The following is an 18,971-nucleotide window of genomic DNA, read 5'->3' on the forward strand; positions in this document are numbered from 1 at the left end:
AGTTAATAAATAGCAAAATAATAATTTTTGTCTATATGAACCACTTTTGATTCCATTAGATCTGGTTTTGGCAGAGGGAGGCATTTTATTAATATCCCATGCCAGTGTTAAAGGGGTTTTCCAGTCCCTAAAAATGAATGGCCTATCCTCCGAATAAGCCATTAACAGCCGATCAGCTGTTTGGAAGGGGCCGCAGCCCTCGTACAAGCGCTGCTTCCCCTTCATTCCAGTCACTGATCGTATTGTGAATCGCCGACACGGCAGTAGCGGCGGTTCACAGTAGCATTTAAGTGAACGGGAGAAGGCTGTAATAATGTGAACTGCCGCTATTGCTGTGTGCGATTCACAGTACGAGCAGCGACCGTAAGGAAGGGGAAGCAGCACTCATACAAGCGCTGCGGCCCCTTTCAGACAGCTGATCGGCGGAGTCCCGGCAGTCGGACCCCGAGCGATCAGCTATTGATGGCCTATTCTAAGGATAGACCATCAATTTTTAGGGACTGGAATTTTTAGACACTAGAAAACCTCTTTAAGTAAAGTAATGTAACTGGTTGTGGACCGTGACATCACCAGCCCCCACCCTTTGATAACCCTTTACCATCACTCTGCTCTTTGACAGCTCTCTACCATCTTCCCTTTGCTATGGTCAGTGTGAAAGCTGTTTTATATATTGGTTCGGGCAGTATATTAGACTTGTCATTCTTTTATATTTTCCCTGTCTCTATCTTTTTCTCATATCCATTAGACATTGTGAAAGCGTATAGTTTTTATGATGGTTATAATTACTAAAAACTTATTTTATTTTTATTTCGCCACAAAAATGTTTTAAGAAATTGGTTACATTACGATTGTAGCATCCCTTACAGATATTCTTTTGTATTTATTTTCCGTTGCGTATATAGTGCTAACATATGGCACTTTCACACAGCTCTGTATAAAAATTGTCAACTCACATCAGTCCCTTCCCAGTGGGACAATCTAATTTCCCTATTTCAAATACACACACATTCACACTAGGGCTAATATAATATAAAGCCAATTACCCTAAAGGGAAGCAATTCAATTTGTGTGGGTGGAGGCGGGTCACGGGCATGGTTATGCATTTGAGGCATGCACACCTATCAAGGTACACACAAGACAGTCACTGCCCTCATAAAGTGCATAAATAATGTGCCTATACAGTAGTGTACCTCAACAAGTGACTCATGAGCCACATGTGGCTCTCAAGTCACTTTCATGCCCCCCCCCCCCCCCAGCTTTTGGCAGTACTATTATTCCCTAGTGGCGCCAGGAATGTCATTGTCACGTTGGGTACATGGACCCACTGGGCCGTACCACCTTGACGGTATGGCAGCTGGCCAACAGGACACAGGTCACAGTCTATAGTTCGTATAGGTGTACCTGTGGTAGCTCAGACAGTAGCAAGACAGGCTCGGCTGGGACTTAGGCAGCAGGCAGGCACCAGGCGTGGTGTAGCACGACTCCAACTCAATACGGCACTTGACCAGGATAGCACGGGATACAGGTTACAGGTAGCGGGAACGGGAAACACTGGGAACTGGAAAACGCTTAGACCATTTGCATAGACAGACTAAGGTAACGACAACAAAGCTCCGGCAAGGCAGGAAGGGGCTGGGCCCTTCTTATAGTCCAGGGTGCTCTGGGAGCAATCCGCTCAATCTCACACCTGTGTGCGCTTTGGCTCCTTAAGGCTGGACTGAGCTTGCGAGCGCACCCTGGTGGTCACTGTGGAAAAGGACGGCCGCATGTGCAGACCTCTCTGGAGAGAAGGTTGTCGACCGGATGGAAGGTGTTCGTGGTCAAAACCCATGTCTCGTGAGCTAAAAAGAAGGTTGGTATCCTCTGTCATAGCGCATACATAGATAATTCTATTATGCTGTGCACATTACTAATGTCACTATACAGTACACATAAATAACGCTGCCATGTTGTACAAATAAATATTGCCCCTATACAGTACATAAATAATAAGACCATAACAACAACCAACAGTTGTATGACATTTTCTGCTATCCAGAAGCTGAAGGCTGTACTGCAGAACACAAAGTAATTGAAATAAAATTTTAATACATGTTATGTAATGATGCAATACATTATTCAGAGTTAGGCTGGATTCACACGAGCATGTTCGGTCCGTAAAGGACGGAACGTATTTCGGCCTCAAGTCCCGGACCAAACACACTGCAGGTAGCTGGGCTCCTAGCATCATAGTTATGTACGACGCTAGGAGTCCCTGCCTCGCTGCGGGACAACTGTCCCGTACTGTAATCATGTTTTCAGTACAGGACAGTAGTTCCACAGGGAGGCAGGGACTCCTAGCATCGTACATAACTATGATGCTAGGAGCCCGGCTCCCTGCAGTGTGTTCGGTCCGGGACTTGCGGCCGAAATACGTTCCGTCCTTTACGGACCGAATATGCTCGTGTGAATCCAGCCTTACTCAATACTTTCATGTAAAATTCTTTTCAGTATAGCTAGCCTGTACTTTATAGACAGCTAAAGACCAATATAGGGCAATTTTCTCAAGTGGACTCTTTATTTTATGAATTCCAATTCCAGTATCATTGTTCTTTTGAGGTAGGGAATGTGCTGACTTGCATTTTTAGGCCCATTTTAGCAAATAGAAACATAAAATTGCTTTTTTATCCTATCAAACAAAAAACATCTTGAAGGGGTTTTCCCAAAAACACAATGAGATGTGATAGAATTCTAAATGTGCATTCTAAAAGTAAATTTTTGTTTTTCTATAGAATATCTGTGGTTTTGAACACAGATTTTATAAGAAATGTTCACATTATATAAATTACAGCATGTCAGTAATAAAATAAAAAAAAGGAAAAGAACAAAACCGGGCCAGCACACAATTTTAACTTCTCACACCAGATGGCATGCCCATGGCCGCGGGCCATCAGGCTCACTCACCTCCTGACAGCTGCAGCCATGGGTCTGTGAGCGCTGGCCCCCATCTCCTCCTCACTCTCACTTTCGCTTCTCTCGGCCGGGTCCCTTATCTTGTGCACGCACACTCGTGCCCGCTCTTAAAAGGCCAGAGTGCGCACCTGAGTTAAAGTGCCAATTTAGCCCATGAGCATCCTGGACTAGAAGAGGGGCGCAGCCCCTTCCTGCCTTGCCTGAGCTTTGTTGTCGTTACCCTAGTTTATCTATGGAAATGGTCTCCTAAGTGTTTTCCAGTTCCCAGTGTTTCCCGTTCCTGCTACCTGTATCCCGTGCTATCCTGGTCAAGTGCCATATTGAGTTGGAGTTGTGCTGCACTAAGTACCACGCCTGTCCTGCTTCACCACGCCTGGTGCATGTCTGCTGCCTAAATCCCAGCCGAGCCTGTCTTGCTACTGTCTGAGCTCCCACAGGTACACCTATACAAACTTTAGACTGTGTCCTGTTGGCCAGCTGCCATACCGTAAAGGCGGTATGGCCCAGTGGGTCCACGTACCCAACGTGACAATGATATTCCTGGTGCCACTAGGGAATAATAGTACTGCCAACAGCTGGGGGGGGGGGGGCGTGCACGTGACTTGAGAGCCACATGTGGCTCATGAGTCACTTGTTGAGGTACACTACTGTATAGGCCCAATATTTATTCACTTTATGAGGGCAGTGACTGTCTTGTGTGTACCTTGTTAGGTGTGCATGCCTCAAATGCATAACCATGCCCGCGACCCGCCTCCACCCACACAAATTGAATTCCTTCCTTTTAGGGTAATTGGCCTTATATTATATTAGCCCTAGTGTGAATGTGTGTGTATTTGAAATAGGGAAATCTAACAAAAGGTTTTTCACACTTCTCTCTAAATTCCACTGCCAGTCCCTCAGGTGTCACCACCTCCTCAGTGCATCTTATAATACAAAATAAGTACCCTTTTATTGGGAGAGCAGTCAGTACATTGAAATGTGGCAATTAGTCTTGTCTTTCTTCCTTTTGTGATTGCTTTCTCAATATAAAGTCCCCATTGCTTATGAAAAGCTTCTATACGTTCCCCTTTTGCCCCTTCCTTCTCCAGCTTTGCCAAGCATAGGAGCTTCCTCACTGATATCAAGCAGCAGTTCCATCACAGGTGGTTGGTTATAGACCCACTGCTTCAATATACATCTTTTAGCTGCCAATATTACTTAATGCACAATAGTCTGGATGAGGCCAGTACCGACTCTTCCGAGAAGCCCCCGGGAAAAATATATAACTATGGGTTATCTGGAATTCTATTATCTTGTACAGAAGTAATGATACCTCCCTCAACAAAACTGCGGGCATTCCCAGAATCCATGGTACAAATCCACCTAGGGTAGGGTACATTTTGGACACTCTTGTATCCTGGGATATATTTCTCCAAAGGTAAATTAAAAGCATAGTATGCTTTGTGGATGAGACAAAATACCCCCTTTCTCCAGGTCTCCGATACTATTATCTTCCTCACCCTTGTGTACCTGCCATCATACTGGAGGTTATTTCTTAAGCCGGCAACTTCAAAACGAGTGCTTCCTTTATTTGGTAGCGGAGGCCAAAGTATTTGATATATACTTAGTTGAGTGTAGAAGTCGGCGTCATACTGAAGTAGACAGCTTAATGGCTGGTAGATATAGCTTGTGAATAGCCGATGGAGATAGAGCCTTTTGTTTATTTGATTGCATATAATGAAACTTATGTTTATGGGGTATGTTGAAAAGACATTTAAATCTCAGAGAAGGTTACAACCCTGCCATTATCACCATCATAAACCTGAGATGTAAGATCCAATTCCTGTAAAAGCCATTCCTTCAAAATACTAAAAGGAATTAGATATACTGTAATAACTCTGGGTACTCTCTCAATCGCAGAGTTTTCTCAAAATAAATTGGAAGGTGATGCGCTTACATAACATTTTTCAAGTTGCTAATATGTTCCTAAAGAGAATCTTGTTACATATTTCTGATGATCGGTCAGATAGTCTACCATGGATTGGGCCCTAGGGTGTTAAAAGGGAAGGAAATAAGATTCCTGATACAGATTAGCAAATGTAATATAGCCCTTAGCCCAATCACATATGCAAGCGATATTATATAGTCGTATATTTTTAAAATCCCCTTCCCCTTCTTTTTTTTTTTTTCTTTTTTTTTTTTTGTCCTCACGCATCTCTTTAAGTGCTTCGCCATCTACCCTTCCAAATGTACTTAGAAAATACTCTTTCTAGTGCCAAAACATCAACACGTTTTTACAAAAATGGAAAACATTTGCAGTGCATATAGTAAGCGAGCTAAACAAATCATCTTAACTAAGTAGCATCGACCCATCAAGGATGAGGGGAGATCTGCCCACTTTACAAATACCTCTTGTATTTTACGTATTATAGGTGCATATTTAAGTTTAATACATGTCTGCGTATGTTCTAGCTTTTGAATCTCTCAATAAATCAATGAAGTGGGTATAGAGTTTCCCAACCCCTTTGCAAATTCCAAATGAATCGATAAAGGAAATATTTAATTTTGATCTGTTGATCTTTATATCCTGAGAATTTCCAAAAATCCTGTAGAATTTGGAGGACGTTTGGCAGATGCCTTTCTGGAGATTCTAAGTTCACCACCAATCCTTCAGCAAAGTGTCCCAGACAGACCTACTCTTTTCTCATATTAATATCTGATACAGTGAAGGAAATAAGTATTTGATCCCTTGCTGATTTTGTAAGTTTGACCACTGTCAAAGTCATGAACAGTCTAGAATTTTTAGGCTAGGTTAATTTTACCAGTGAGAGATAGATTATATATATAAAAAAAAAAGAAAATCACATAGTCAAAATTATATATATTTATTTGCATTGTGCACAGAGAAATAAGTATTTGATCCCCTACCAACCATTAAGAGTACAGCCTCCTCCAGACCAGTTACACGCTCCAAATCAACTTGGTGCCTGCATTAAAGACAGCTGTCTTAAATGCCACAAAACGAAAAGATTCCACAGCACTGGACTGCAAGTGGGTGCACGCCTCAAATAGACCTGGTCCGCGGTCCTGGATATCAAGCAGACAAAAAATGGACAGAGGCAGCACTTCCAAAAAGAGCAAGAGCTATTTATTCACCCATGCAACGTTTCAGTCCAACTGGACTTTTTTCAAGCATAAAAACACACATCAAGTCATAAGTATATAAAGGCTTGCAAAGCCCAATTGAAATTAAACAGTGATTAAGACAAAATCCAATATAAAATAGATGATACAAAAAACAAAATACAATATTAAAAGATAAATATGAATGCCAGTGTACATGTGAATATACAAAGTGATAGATAAGGGACTGGTACAGAAAAAAGACAGTCCTAGGTACATTAAAGTGTTAATGACATAATGACTCACCCAGATGTATATAATAAAAACATTCAAAGTTGTCAATAGCAGAAAACCGAAAACAGGGCTCGTTCCTCTAGGTCTCAGCTGTCCAGTATGTGTACAAATGTATTGCACACCTGTGTAATGAGACTATCATTCCTGTTTGCAATGCATAGCGAAATCCCGCGGGATCGCGGGTGGCTATTCCCGCGCATGCGCATTCGATAGCACGGCAGCCATCTTGGCCAGAATTTGCTATCATAATTTCGCGCATGCGCAGTATGAATTCCAGTACGCGGCGGCCATTTTACACCCTGGAAAAACATATCACGTCCAGGAACGAAACTAGAATGGAACAACAGGTCAGAAAAATGTTTCAAACAGAGGATTTTATCAGCAATAAACATTTAGTATGGGATTAATAATGTGGCCATATATTGTTTATGTATATTTATTAGGTATACATCCGGATACATAGTCCGAAAATGTTAGAATAGGGGAGTTAATCAGCAGCAACACACATTGTAAAAGAGTGCTTATACTGTATTATGTTATTGTATATATGCAATAAATATGTGTCCATCTAAATGTATAAGTATTAGAGGCATAACGCCTCAAAATATAAAATGAACAATGTAATAATGTCACAATGTGTGTACACATGTAGATACTCCCCTAAATATACTATAAGCCCACTACCATAGTAGCTATCCCTGGAAGGATGTCAAAAAGTCATATTATATTGCCCCCATTGTTGAAACAAAAAAACGGACCAAGTTGACCAGATGTAAATGGCCGCATATAGATGATGAAAACAGTTCTATAAGGACTCCAAAACCCAGAGGAAAGAATCCAGCCCAATGTCGGAATCTGAAAAAATGACAAAAAATTTACATTCAAAAAAGAGGAACAGCCATGGGCTCGAATGTGGCTCCCACTTACGCCAACATGTTCATGGCGGCCCTTGAAGAGCGTCACGTCTATGTGTCCCACCACTTCAGGCATGTACTGAGGTGGTGGCGATACATAGATGATGTGTTCGTTATTTGGACCGGCACTGGGTCACAGCTAGAGGAATTTTTTGAGTTCCTCAACTCTATTGATGAGGATATCAAATTCACAATGGAGTTCTCTACCACACATTTGAATTTTTTGGATACTATGGTATATAGGGTTGATGATAAACTAGTCACTGATTTATATCATAAAACCACAGATCGCAACAAACAGTTTGTTGCGATTTGATAGTCAGCACCCCCGACGGATGATAGAATCTTTACCTTTCAGTCAGATGTTGAGGGTCAAACGTATTGTGACAGAACCCCAACATCTTACATCACGTTTGGATGACATGGGTGAGAAATTCGCCCAACATAAATATCCCCGAACACTCCTACGCAAACAGAGAGATAGGGTTGAATCTGTCGCTAGGGATCAGTTATTGACATCACAAAGTAAAAATACACCAAACAGAGTAGCATTTGTCTCAACTTTTTGTGACATTAGCTATAGGATTTCCAATATTATACGTAAGGAATGGCATATCCTTGGTAATTTATCGGGTGAGGTTCCCGAATTTAGCAATCCCCCCATGATGGCTTTTAGGCGTCAAAAAAATCTCAGGGATCAACTGGTACACGCGGATGTGGGGTCTTCGCAATTGAGTCGCCAATTAACTTTGGCCCCCAAAAAATTGGGATGCTTCCCATGTTTGAATTGCGTGAATTGCAACATCATGGTGAAGGGCAATATATTTAGACACCCGACGAATGGGAAAATATTCCATATTAAACAATTTCTAACTTGTGCATCAACATTCGTTGTATATGTACTACAGTGTCCATGTAAGTTGCTATATGTGGGTGAAACCACACAGGAATGCCGCTTACGTATTAATAAGCATAGATCCACTATTAAAACCAACAAACTGGATCTTCCAGTCCCAGCACACTTTTCTTTAGCGGGACACAGGGTCAGCGATCTGAGATTTTGGATCGTTGACCATGTGCCCCTACATAGGAGGGGCGGCGATAGAATTGCCAAATTAAAACGTAAAGAACTGGAGTGGATTCATAGATTAGATTGTTTACATCCAAGGGGGTTGAATGTTGATTTTAAAGTTGGGGTGGTTCTCAACTAAATGGGTACAGTGATTGTGTTTTTTCTCTGTTGTGCCATGCATGGTCTTTCACTGTCGTTTGCTACTATATATGTACCTGTGAACACATTCAATAGGACGACATTGTCATTGCAATATAAAATAATAAATTTTATTAACATATCCATAAATTCTCCAAAATTTTTTGTCATTTTTTCAGATTCCGACATTGGGCTGGATTCTTTCCTCTGGGTTTTGGAGTCCTTATAGAACTGTTTTCATCATCTATATGCGGCCATTTACATCTGGTCAACTTGGTCCGTTTTTTTGTTTCAACAATGGGGGCAATATAATATGACTTTTTGACATCCTTCCAGGGATAGCTACTATGGTAGTGGGCTTATAGTATATTTAGGGGAGTATCTACATGTGTACACACATTGTGACATTATTACATTGTTCATTTTATATTTTGAGGCGTTATGCCTCTAATACTTATACATTTAGATGGACACATATTTATTGCATATATACAATAACATAATACAGTATAAGCACTCTTTTACAATGTGTGTTGCTGCTGATTAACTCCCCTATTCTAACATTTTCGGACTATGTATCCGGATGTATACCTAATAAATATACATAAACAATATATGGCCACATTATTAATCCCATACTAAATGTTTATTGCTGATAAAATCCTCTGTTTGAAACATTTTTCTGACCTGTTGTTCCATTCTAGTTTCGTTCCTGGACGTGATATGTTTTTCCAGGGTGTAAAATGGCCGCCGCGTACTGGAATTCATACTGCGCATGCGCGAAATTATGATAGCAAATTCTGGCCAAGATGGCTGCCGTGCTATCGAATGCGCATGCGCGGGAATAGCCACCTGCGATCCCGCGGGATTTCGCTATGCATTGCAAACAGGAATGATAGTCTCATTACACAGGTGTGCAATACATTTGTACACATACTGGACAGCTGAGACCTAGAGGAACGAGCCCTGTTTTCGGTTTTCTGCTATTGACAACTTTGAATGTTTTTATTATATACATCTGGGTGAGTCATTATGTCATTAACACTTTAATGTACCTAGGACTGTCTTTTTTCTGTACCAGTCCCTTATCTATCACTTTGTATATTCACATGTACACTGGCATTCATATTTATCTTTTAATATTGTATTTTGTTTTTTGTATCATCTATTTTATATTGGATTTTGTCTTAATCACTGTTTAATTTCAATTGGGCTTTGCAAGCCTTTATATACTTATGACTTGATGTGTGTTTTTATGCTTGAAAAAAGTCCAGTTGGACTGAAACGTCGCATGGGTGAATAAATAGCTCTTGCTCTTTTTGGAAGTGCTGCCTCTGTCCATTTTTTGTCAGCTGTCTTAAATGGTCACCTGTATAAAAGACTCCTGTCCACAGACTCAATTAATCAGTCTGACTCTAACCTCTACAACATGGGCAAGACCAAAGAGCTTTCTAACGATGTCCGGGACAAGATCATAGACCTGCACAAGGCTGGAATGGGCTACAAAACCATAAGTAAGACGCTGGGTGAGAAGGAGACAACTGTTGGTGCAATAGTAAGAAAATGGAAGACATACAAAATGACTGTCAATCGACATCGATCTGGGGCTCCATGCAAAATCTCACCTCGTGGGGTATCCTTGATCCTGAGGAAGGTGAGAGCTCAGCCGAAAACTACACGGGGGGAACTTGTTAATGATCTCAAGGCAGCTGGGACCACAGTCACCAAGAAAACCATTGGTAACACATTACGCCGTAATGGATTAAAATCCTGCAGTGCCCGCAAGGTCCCCCTGATCAAGAAGACACATGTACAGGCCCGTCTGAAGTTTACAAATGAACATCTGGATGATTCTGAGAGTGATTGGGAGAAGGTGCTGTGGTCAGATGAGACTAAAATTTAGCTCTTTGGCATTAACTCAACTCGCCGTGTTTGGAGGAAGAGAAAAGAACACCGTCCCCACTGTCAAGCATGGAGGTGGAACCATTATGTTTTGGGGGTGTTTCTCTGCTAAGGGCACAGGACTACTTCACCGCATCAATGGGAGAATGGATGGAGCCATGTACCGTCAAATCCTGAGTGACAGCCTCCTTCCCTCCACCAGGACATTAAAAATGGCTCGTGGCTGGGTCTTCCAGCACGACAATGACCCGAAACATACAGCCAAGGCAACAAAGGAGTGGCTCAAAAAGAAGCACATTAAGGTCATGGAGTGGCCTAGCCAGTCTCCAGACCGTAATCCCATCGAAAACTTATGGAGGGAGCTGAAAATCCGAGTTGCTAAGCGACAGCCTCGAAATCTTAATGATTTACAGATGATCTGCAAAGAGGAGTGGGCCAAAATTCCATCTAACATGTGTGCAAACCTCATCATCAACTACAAAAAACGTCTGACTGCTGTGCTTGCCAACCAGGGTTTTGCCACCAAGTATTAAGTCTTGTTTGCCAAAGGGATCAAATACTTATTTCTCTGTGCACAATGCAAATAAATATATAGAATTTTGACAATGTGATTTTCTGTCTTTTTTTATATATAATCTATCTCTCACTGGTAAAATTAACCTAGCCTAAAAATTCTAGACTGTGCATGTCTTTGACAGTGGGCAAACGTACAAAATCAGCAAGGGATCAAATACTTATTTCCTTCACTGTATATGAGATGGCTCTAAGGCTTCGTTCACATCTGCGCTAGGGCTCTGTTCCGTTTGTGCTTTTCGTCAGAACGGAGCCCTGACAGACACAAACGGAAACCATAGGTTTCCGTTTCCATCACCATTGGTTTCAATGGTGACTGATCCGCTGACAATTGTTTCTGTTTGTCCGTTGTGCAAGGGTTCCGTCGTTCTGACGGAATCAATATCATAGTCGACTATGCTATTGATTCCGTCAAAACGAGATAGAGGTGGGACCCACATCTATCTGACATTTATGACCTATCCTGTGGATAGCTCATCAATGTCTCTGATGGGAAAACCGCTTTAAACCTCATTTGCTACTTCTGTGCCTCCGACTTCTCCAGATGCATTTGTAATAGAATACGGTCTTCCTTTGTGTTAATTGATTTATACAGTTTAGTATAATCTGCAAAAGTTCACATTTTGCTGTGCAATCCTTTTACAAGGTTATTAATAAATATGTTAATCATAGGACCCAATACTGACCCCCTCCCCTGTGGTACCCCACTAGTAACGGTGACCCAATCTGAATATGTACTATTAATAACCACCCTCTGTTTTTTAATTACTGAGCCAGTTACTTACCCACTAAGGGCCTGTTCACATCAGCGTTGGCTTTCCGTTGAGGGGTTCCGTCTGAGGTTTCCGTCGTGGAACCCTCCACTTAGAGGCAAACGTTTGCATCACCATTGATATCAATGATGACGGAAACATTGCTAATGTTTTCCATTCGTCACCATCCCGGCAGGTTTCCGTTTTTTTGATGGAATCAATAGCGCAGTCTCTCTGTTCCTCCCCCAGTTTCAATAATAAGTCCCATTTTACCTATCTACAGTATCTTGGCCTCTACATGTGTATTTGCCCACAACCCCAATCCCTAGTTTGGCCACTTTTTCAACCACTTAGGCATCTTCTCCTCAAGCACAACTGCACCCTCCCCATTCAGGTAGGGCCCATTCCTACCGAAGAGCCTGTAGCCAACAGAAGTTGGCCCAGTTCTCCAAGAACCCAAACCGGTTCTTCCTATTCCAGTCCTTGAGCCACTTATTCACCTCCCTAATCTCCCGCTGCCTCGCTGGTGTGGTACAGGTAGTATTTCATAAAGTACTAAATTATTATTTTTTAAATTATTTTCTCTTTACAAAATTCTTTCAATACTTTACATCTATAAAATTAGTTCACATTGAATAGATCACACTACAAATAATAAATCACCTTTCCCTCCCCACCCACCCCACCCCACCCCAACCCTACAAAAGATAAAAATGGAGGGCAAAAAAAAAAGCTGTTTCAGCCAAACAGTTTTTTGATATCTGGGGACACCTCACCACATCTTCCCCATCGCTGAGAAACCTTTCTGGTTGCCTTTATATTCTAGATGGATATATCTCAGGACCGCTACCTTCCATTCTTTCCATCCCGGGGGTTTATTGGAAATTCATTGTTTCAGTATAATTTTTCTGGCAATATATAAACTACACCCTAGAGATATTTTTTGGGAATTATTTAGAGTTCTCCCAAGACTGCATCCAAGTATGCATGAGCTGCAATCTATCTCAACGTTATAAATTATTTTCAAATCTTCTATAACCCTGTTCCAATACCTTCTTAGCTTTGGACAATTTCACATTAAGTGGATCAAATCTCCCTGCAGGCCCTTACATCTTGGACAACTATCAGTCTCCCTATACCTCATCTTTTTTAACCTAGTCGGTGTATAATGAGCTCTATGAATTATGAAAAGTTGAGAGGCCCTTTGGAAAGGGACTATAGATAAAGAGGGAACTACCTTACGTATGTTTAACCATTGTGCTTCCTCTATTTTCCCTACGTCCTCCCATTTATTCACTAGGGGTCCCCAGTTCACCACTATTTCGTAGATTTTTTTTTATCCCTTTTTTAAAGACAGAGTTCAAAAATAATTCTTTAGCCCCTTCCTGACATTTGACGTAAGTCATGGAAAGCCAGTGCTTCCAGCAAATGGTCGTATACTTACGACAAATGGATAGCACCGGCTCAGAATCTGAGTCGGTGCCATTATCCCTGGATGTCCGTTGTATATTACAGCTGACACCCTGCTGTAATGGCGGATTCCCGAAGTTAGCTTCGATCCCCGCCATTAACCTCTTAAATGCAGCAGTCAAAAGCGATCGCTGCATTTAAGGTGTTTGCAGCTCATCAGCACCCAAGCAGTGAAATTACTGGCTTAATAGTGGCCTCCCGGTCTGCCTAGTACGGAAACCTTCCGGGCCTGCCCGGAGGCGGGGCCTAAAAGGATTTAGTCGGCGAGATGAGCCGGCGTCATCAGCAGTGGATGTCAGCTGTATGTTACAGCTGACATCAACCTGTAATGGCAGGAACCGGAGCTAGCTCCGATCCCTGCCATTAACCCCTTACATGCAGCGATCGCTGCATCTTAGTGGTTGGCAGCTCTGCCCTGCAATCACAGGGGTGCCGGCTGCTGCTATGGCAACAGGAGGCCTAACTGGCCTTCTGCTCTGCCATTACGGAAGCAGATTAGGCCCTGTCCGGAGGCGAAGCCTAATCAGCTTGCTGTCAATGAATGACTGACAGATCTAATACATTGCACTACATAGGTAGGGCAATGTATTAGAAGAAAAAAAATCTCAGTTGGGCTTTAAAGAGGCTCTGTCACCACATTATAAGTGCCCTATCTCCTACATAAGGAGATCGACGCTGTAATGTAGGTGACAGTAATGATTTTTATTTAAAAAACCGATCTTTTTTCACAATGTTAGGAGCGATTTTAGTTTTTGCTAATGAGCTTTCTTAATGCCCAAATGGGCGTACTTTTACTTTCGACCAAGTGGGCGTTGTACAGAGGAGTGCATGACGCTGACCAATCGGCATCATGCACTCCTCTCCATTCATTTACACTGCACTAGCGATATAGTTATATCATTATGTGCAGCTACATACACAAGCCCTAACATTACTACAGTGTCCTGATAATGAATACACATGACCATCCAGCCTGGACGTCATGTGTACTCAGAATCCTGACACTTCTGAATCTTTTCTGTGAGATTCCAGCAACGGATACGAAATCTCGCGAGATTACGAGGTAAACGAGATTTCGTATCCGTTGCTGTAAATCTCACAGAAAAGAGTCAGAAGTGTCAGGATTCTGAGTACACATGACGTCCAGGCTGGATGATCATGTGTATTCATTATCAGGACACTGTAGTAATGTTAGGGCTTGTGTATGTAGCTGCACATAGTGATATAACTATATCGCTAGTGCAGTGTATATGAATGGAGAGGAGTGCATGATGCCGATTGGTCAGCGTCATGCACTCCTCTGTACAACGCCCACTTTGTCGAAAGTAAAAGTACGCCCACTTGGACATTAAGAAAGCTCATTAGCATAAACCAAAATCGCTCCTAACGTTGTGAAAAAAGATCGTTTTTTTTAAATAAAAAGCATTACTGTCACCTACATTACAGCGCCGATTTCCTTATGTAGGAGACAGGGCACTTATAATGTGGTGACAGAGCCTCTTTAAGTCCTCTAGTGGGACTAAAGAAAAAGGTGTAAAAAATATAATAAAAGGTTCAAGTAATAAGATAAAACAGTATCACCCTTTTTTCCCTTATCTGGTCCTTTATTATTGAAAACATAAACCATACGTTTGTTATAGCCGCGACCGTAACGGCCTGAACTATAAAAAAGATTTTCTGTATTCCACGCGGTGTACGGCATAAAAAAACAAAACAATGACAGAATTTGTTTTTTGGTCACTTTGCCCTACAAAAATAGGATAAAAAGTGATCAAAAAGTCGCTTGTACCCCAAAATGGTACCAATAATAACTACAGCTCGTCCTTCAAAAGTACAGCCCTTATACCACTAAGTCTATGAAAAGATAAAATTAGTTAAGGCTCTAATAAGTCAGGAAATAAACAAATATGCAGTTGTGCAGGCCCGAGGGGAACATTTCTTGTTTTCAAGAGGCGAATTATCAAGGCCCTAAAATTAGGGAACCAGGAAAGGTAGGGCCCAAATATATCTGCTGGAAGCGAGGGTGCCCGTATTCTACCAGGACAACACTTCCCAGCAAAATTCCCCAAACTGCAAAGGTGCGCAGTGTGAACCAAAAGGGGAATAAGTAAGGACCATTTATTAGTGCGACACTGGCCAGTGCAGAAAAAGATTGCTTCACAGCGTAACACACATCTATGGATTATTTTATTGTTTACCCCATTTATTATACCACCTGACTATGCCCCTGATGTACTCTGCCCAGCTTACATGTACCCCCACATTATAAACTGAAATACCAATAAATCTCCAAACAAAACTACTACAAGCAAAATCCATGCTCCAAAAGCCAAATGGCGCTCCCTCCCTTCTGAACCCTACAGTGTGCCCAAACAACAGTTTACTTCCACATATATGGCATTGCCATACCCGGGAGAACCCTTTTAACAATTTTTGGGGTGTGTGTCTCCAGTGGCACAAGCTGGGCACAACAGATTTGCCATTGAAATGTCACATCTAGGGAAAAAAAATATATTTTTACTTTGCACCTTCCACAGCACAATCATTTAGGGAAAAGACCTGTGGGGTGAAAATGCTCACTACACCCCTTAATAAATGCCTTGAGGGGTGCAGTTTCCAAAATGGGGTCACTTCTCAGTGGTTTCTTTTATTCTCTTTGGAGCCTCTGCAATTGTGAACCAATACTTTGTAAGTGGTCAAATTAGGCCTCAACTTCGCATGGTGCTATTTCACTCCTGAGCCTGGTCGAATGTCCAGGCAAAAGACTAGGGCCACATGTAGGGTGTTTCTAAAACCGGGAAACACAGCATAATAATTAGAGAGCTTTCTTGTTATGGTGGCACAAGCTGGGCACCACATATTGGCAGATCTATGGACAAAATCCCATTTGCACTCTGCAACATCGAGTGCACACTAATTTCTGCAAAACACCTGTGGGGTTAGCATGCTCACTTCACTCCTATGTGAATATGTTGGGGTGTGTAGTTTCCAAAATGGGGTCTCTTCTGGGGGGTTTCCACTGTTTTTGTCCCACAGGGGCTTTGCAAATGCGACATAGTGACCAGAAACCAATCCTTCAAAATCTGTACTCCAAAAGCCAAATGGCGCTCCTTCCCTTCTGAGCCCTACAGTGTGCCCAAACAGCAGTTTATGACCACATGGGGTACTGCTTTACAAATATTGTGGTTCTTTTTTTTTCCTTTATTTGTTGAGAAAATTAAAAGTTTTGAGCTAAAGCTACGTCTTATTGAAGAAAAGGGATTTTTTTTTTTTTACTGCCCAATTCTAATAAAATCTATGAAACACCTGTGGGGTCAAAATGCTCACTACACCCCTAGATGGATTCCTCAAGGGTTGTAGTTTCCTAAATGGAGCCTTTTTTTTGGGGCGTTTTCACTGTTTTGGTCCCTCAGGGGCTTTGCAAATGTGACATGGCCTCCGCAAACCATTCCTGCTAAATGTCCAAACAGCCGTTTATGACCACATGTGGGGTATTGTTTAACTCGGGAGAAATTGCTTTACAAATGTTGCAGTGCTTTTTCTCCTTTTAGTCTTGTGGAAATTAGCTAAACCTACATTTTTTTTGAAAGAATGTAGATTTTAATTTTCATGGCTTAAATTCAATAATTTATGCAAAAAACCTGCGGGGTCAAAATGCTCACTATGCCCCTAGATCGTTTTAATCAAGGGGTGTCGTTTCCAAAATGGGGTCACTTTTGGGGGATTTCCACTGTTTTGGCACCGCAAGAGCCAGGGGCGTAGCTAGAGGCTCATGGGCCCCGATGCAAAAGTTCTTATTGGGCCCCCCCCGCAAACTTCTCATGGCCGACGGTCCGCAGCTTTCAGCTGCATCGCTGGGTCTCCTAAGTGACCCAACAATGCAGCACTAACAGCCAGGGGCGTCACTAAGGACTTAAAATGTCAGGGGAAATAGCCCCAATACATATGTGTCCGCCCAAAAAAATGTGTGTATAGGAGACAACATAGCATATCTATAGCACCACGACCCTATAAACTATGGATAGGATTAGATACATTGGCTCAGCAGACAGTATCACACATGATAGGATTAGATACAGTGGCTGAGCAGACAGTATCACACATGATAGGATTAGATGCAGTGGCCCAGCAGACAGTATCACACATGATAGGATTAGATACAATGACTCAGCAGACAGTATCACACATGATAAGATATAAGGCCCAGCAGACCGTATCACACATGATAGGATTAGATACAATGACTCAGCAGACCGTATCACACATGATAGGATTAGATACAGTGGCTCAGCAGACAGTATCACACATGATAGGATTAGATATAGTGGCTCAGCAGACAGTATCACACATGATCGGATTAGATACAGTGGCTCAGCACAGTATCACACATGATAGGATTAGATACAGTGGCTCAGAAGGCAGTATCACACATGATAGGATTAGATACAGTGGCTCAGAAGACAGTATCACACATGATTGGAATAGATATAGGGCCCAGCAGACCGTATCACACATGATCGGATTAGATACAGGACTCGGCTCGCTGACATTGTGGCTCCAGCGCTGGACCCAGGAAAGGTAAGGGTATGTTCACACGAGGTCATTACGTCCGTAATTGACGGACGTATTTCGGCCGCAAGTACCGGACCGAACACAGTGCAGGGAGCCGGGCTCCTAGCATCATAGTTATGTACGATGCTAGGAGTCCCTGCCTCGCTGCCGGACAACTGTCTCGTACTGAAAACATGATTACAGCCAAGTCTAAGGACGTCGCTATCGTCCGAAACGCGTAGGCTTTACAGGATCATTCCTCCCATTACCCACACACCAGGACCATACTTCAATGGACTTTTTAATGGAACTTCATTAAACTTGGAAATTCCTTCCGTTTTACCTCTACCAAAGCGCTGGATTTAACTTCCTTTCTACCTCTGCTCCTGCTACGTGTGCCGACACGAAAAAGATCCAGGCGCTGACAGCGACACTCACATTGTGTCAGGTGAGCTGGAGGATTCCTCCCTTTGTTTCCTACTACAGTACGGGACAGTAGTTCCACGGAGAGGCAGGGACTCCTAGCGTCGTACATAACTATGATGCTAGGAGCCCGGCTCCCTGCACTGTGTTCGGTCCGGTACTTGCGGCCGAAATACGTCCGTTAATTACGGACGTAATGACCTCGTGTGAACATACCCTAAGAATAATAATTTTGCTTCTTTATGTGTTACTGATTATTTTGGTGTGTTTGTGTTTTTTTACAGGTTCGGTTGTTGGACTTCGGATACGAGGACTTCAATGACGGCGTTTTTTATTCTCAATAAAATGGTTAATGGGGGTTGTGTTTTTTTAATTCAATAAAATGTATTTTTTCTATGTGCTTGTATCTTTTTAAACTTTATTATCACCGCCTTAGTAATGGCTGCTGGCTGATTGACAACGCACATTACTAAGGCGGGGCTTAATGTTAGCCGGTGCAGAGGCTAATATTAACCCCCATTATTACCCCGGTACCCACCGCCACCGGGGGTACTGGGAAGAGCCGGGTACGAACCAATACCCGACCATCTGTAGTGACGGGCAGGCAACGGGGTGGCCGCAGGCTGGTAGTATTAGGCCGGGGAAGGCCAAAAACAATGGCACCTACCACCCTGGTAATGCTGCTGCTGTGTTGAATCTGGCTGGTTATGAAAATTGGGGGGGGGGGCCCGACATCGTTCTTTCCAATTATTTTTTATTTTATTTTTTTTAAATGACGTGGGGCCCCCTCCATTTTTCATAACCAGCCAGATCCAATAAAGCAGCAGC

The sequence above is a fragment of the Rhinoderma darwinii genome, chromosome 1, assembly GCF_050947455.1.
Source record: "Rhinoderma darwinii isolate aRhiDar2 chromosome 1, aRhiDar2.hap1, whole genome shotgun sequence".
NCBI classification, from domain to species: Eukaryota; Metazoa; Chordata; class Amphibia; order Anura; family Rhinodermatidae; genus Rhinoderma; species Rhinoderma darwinii.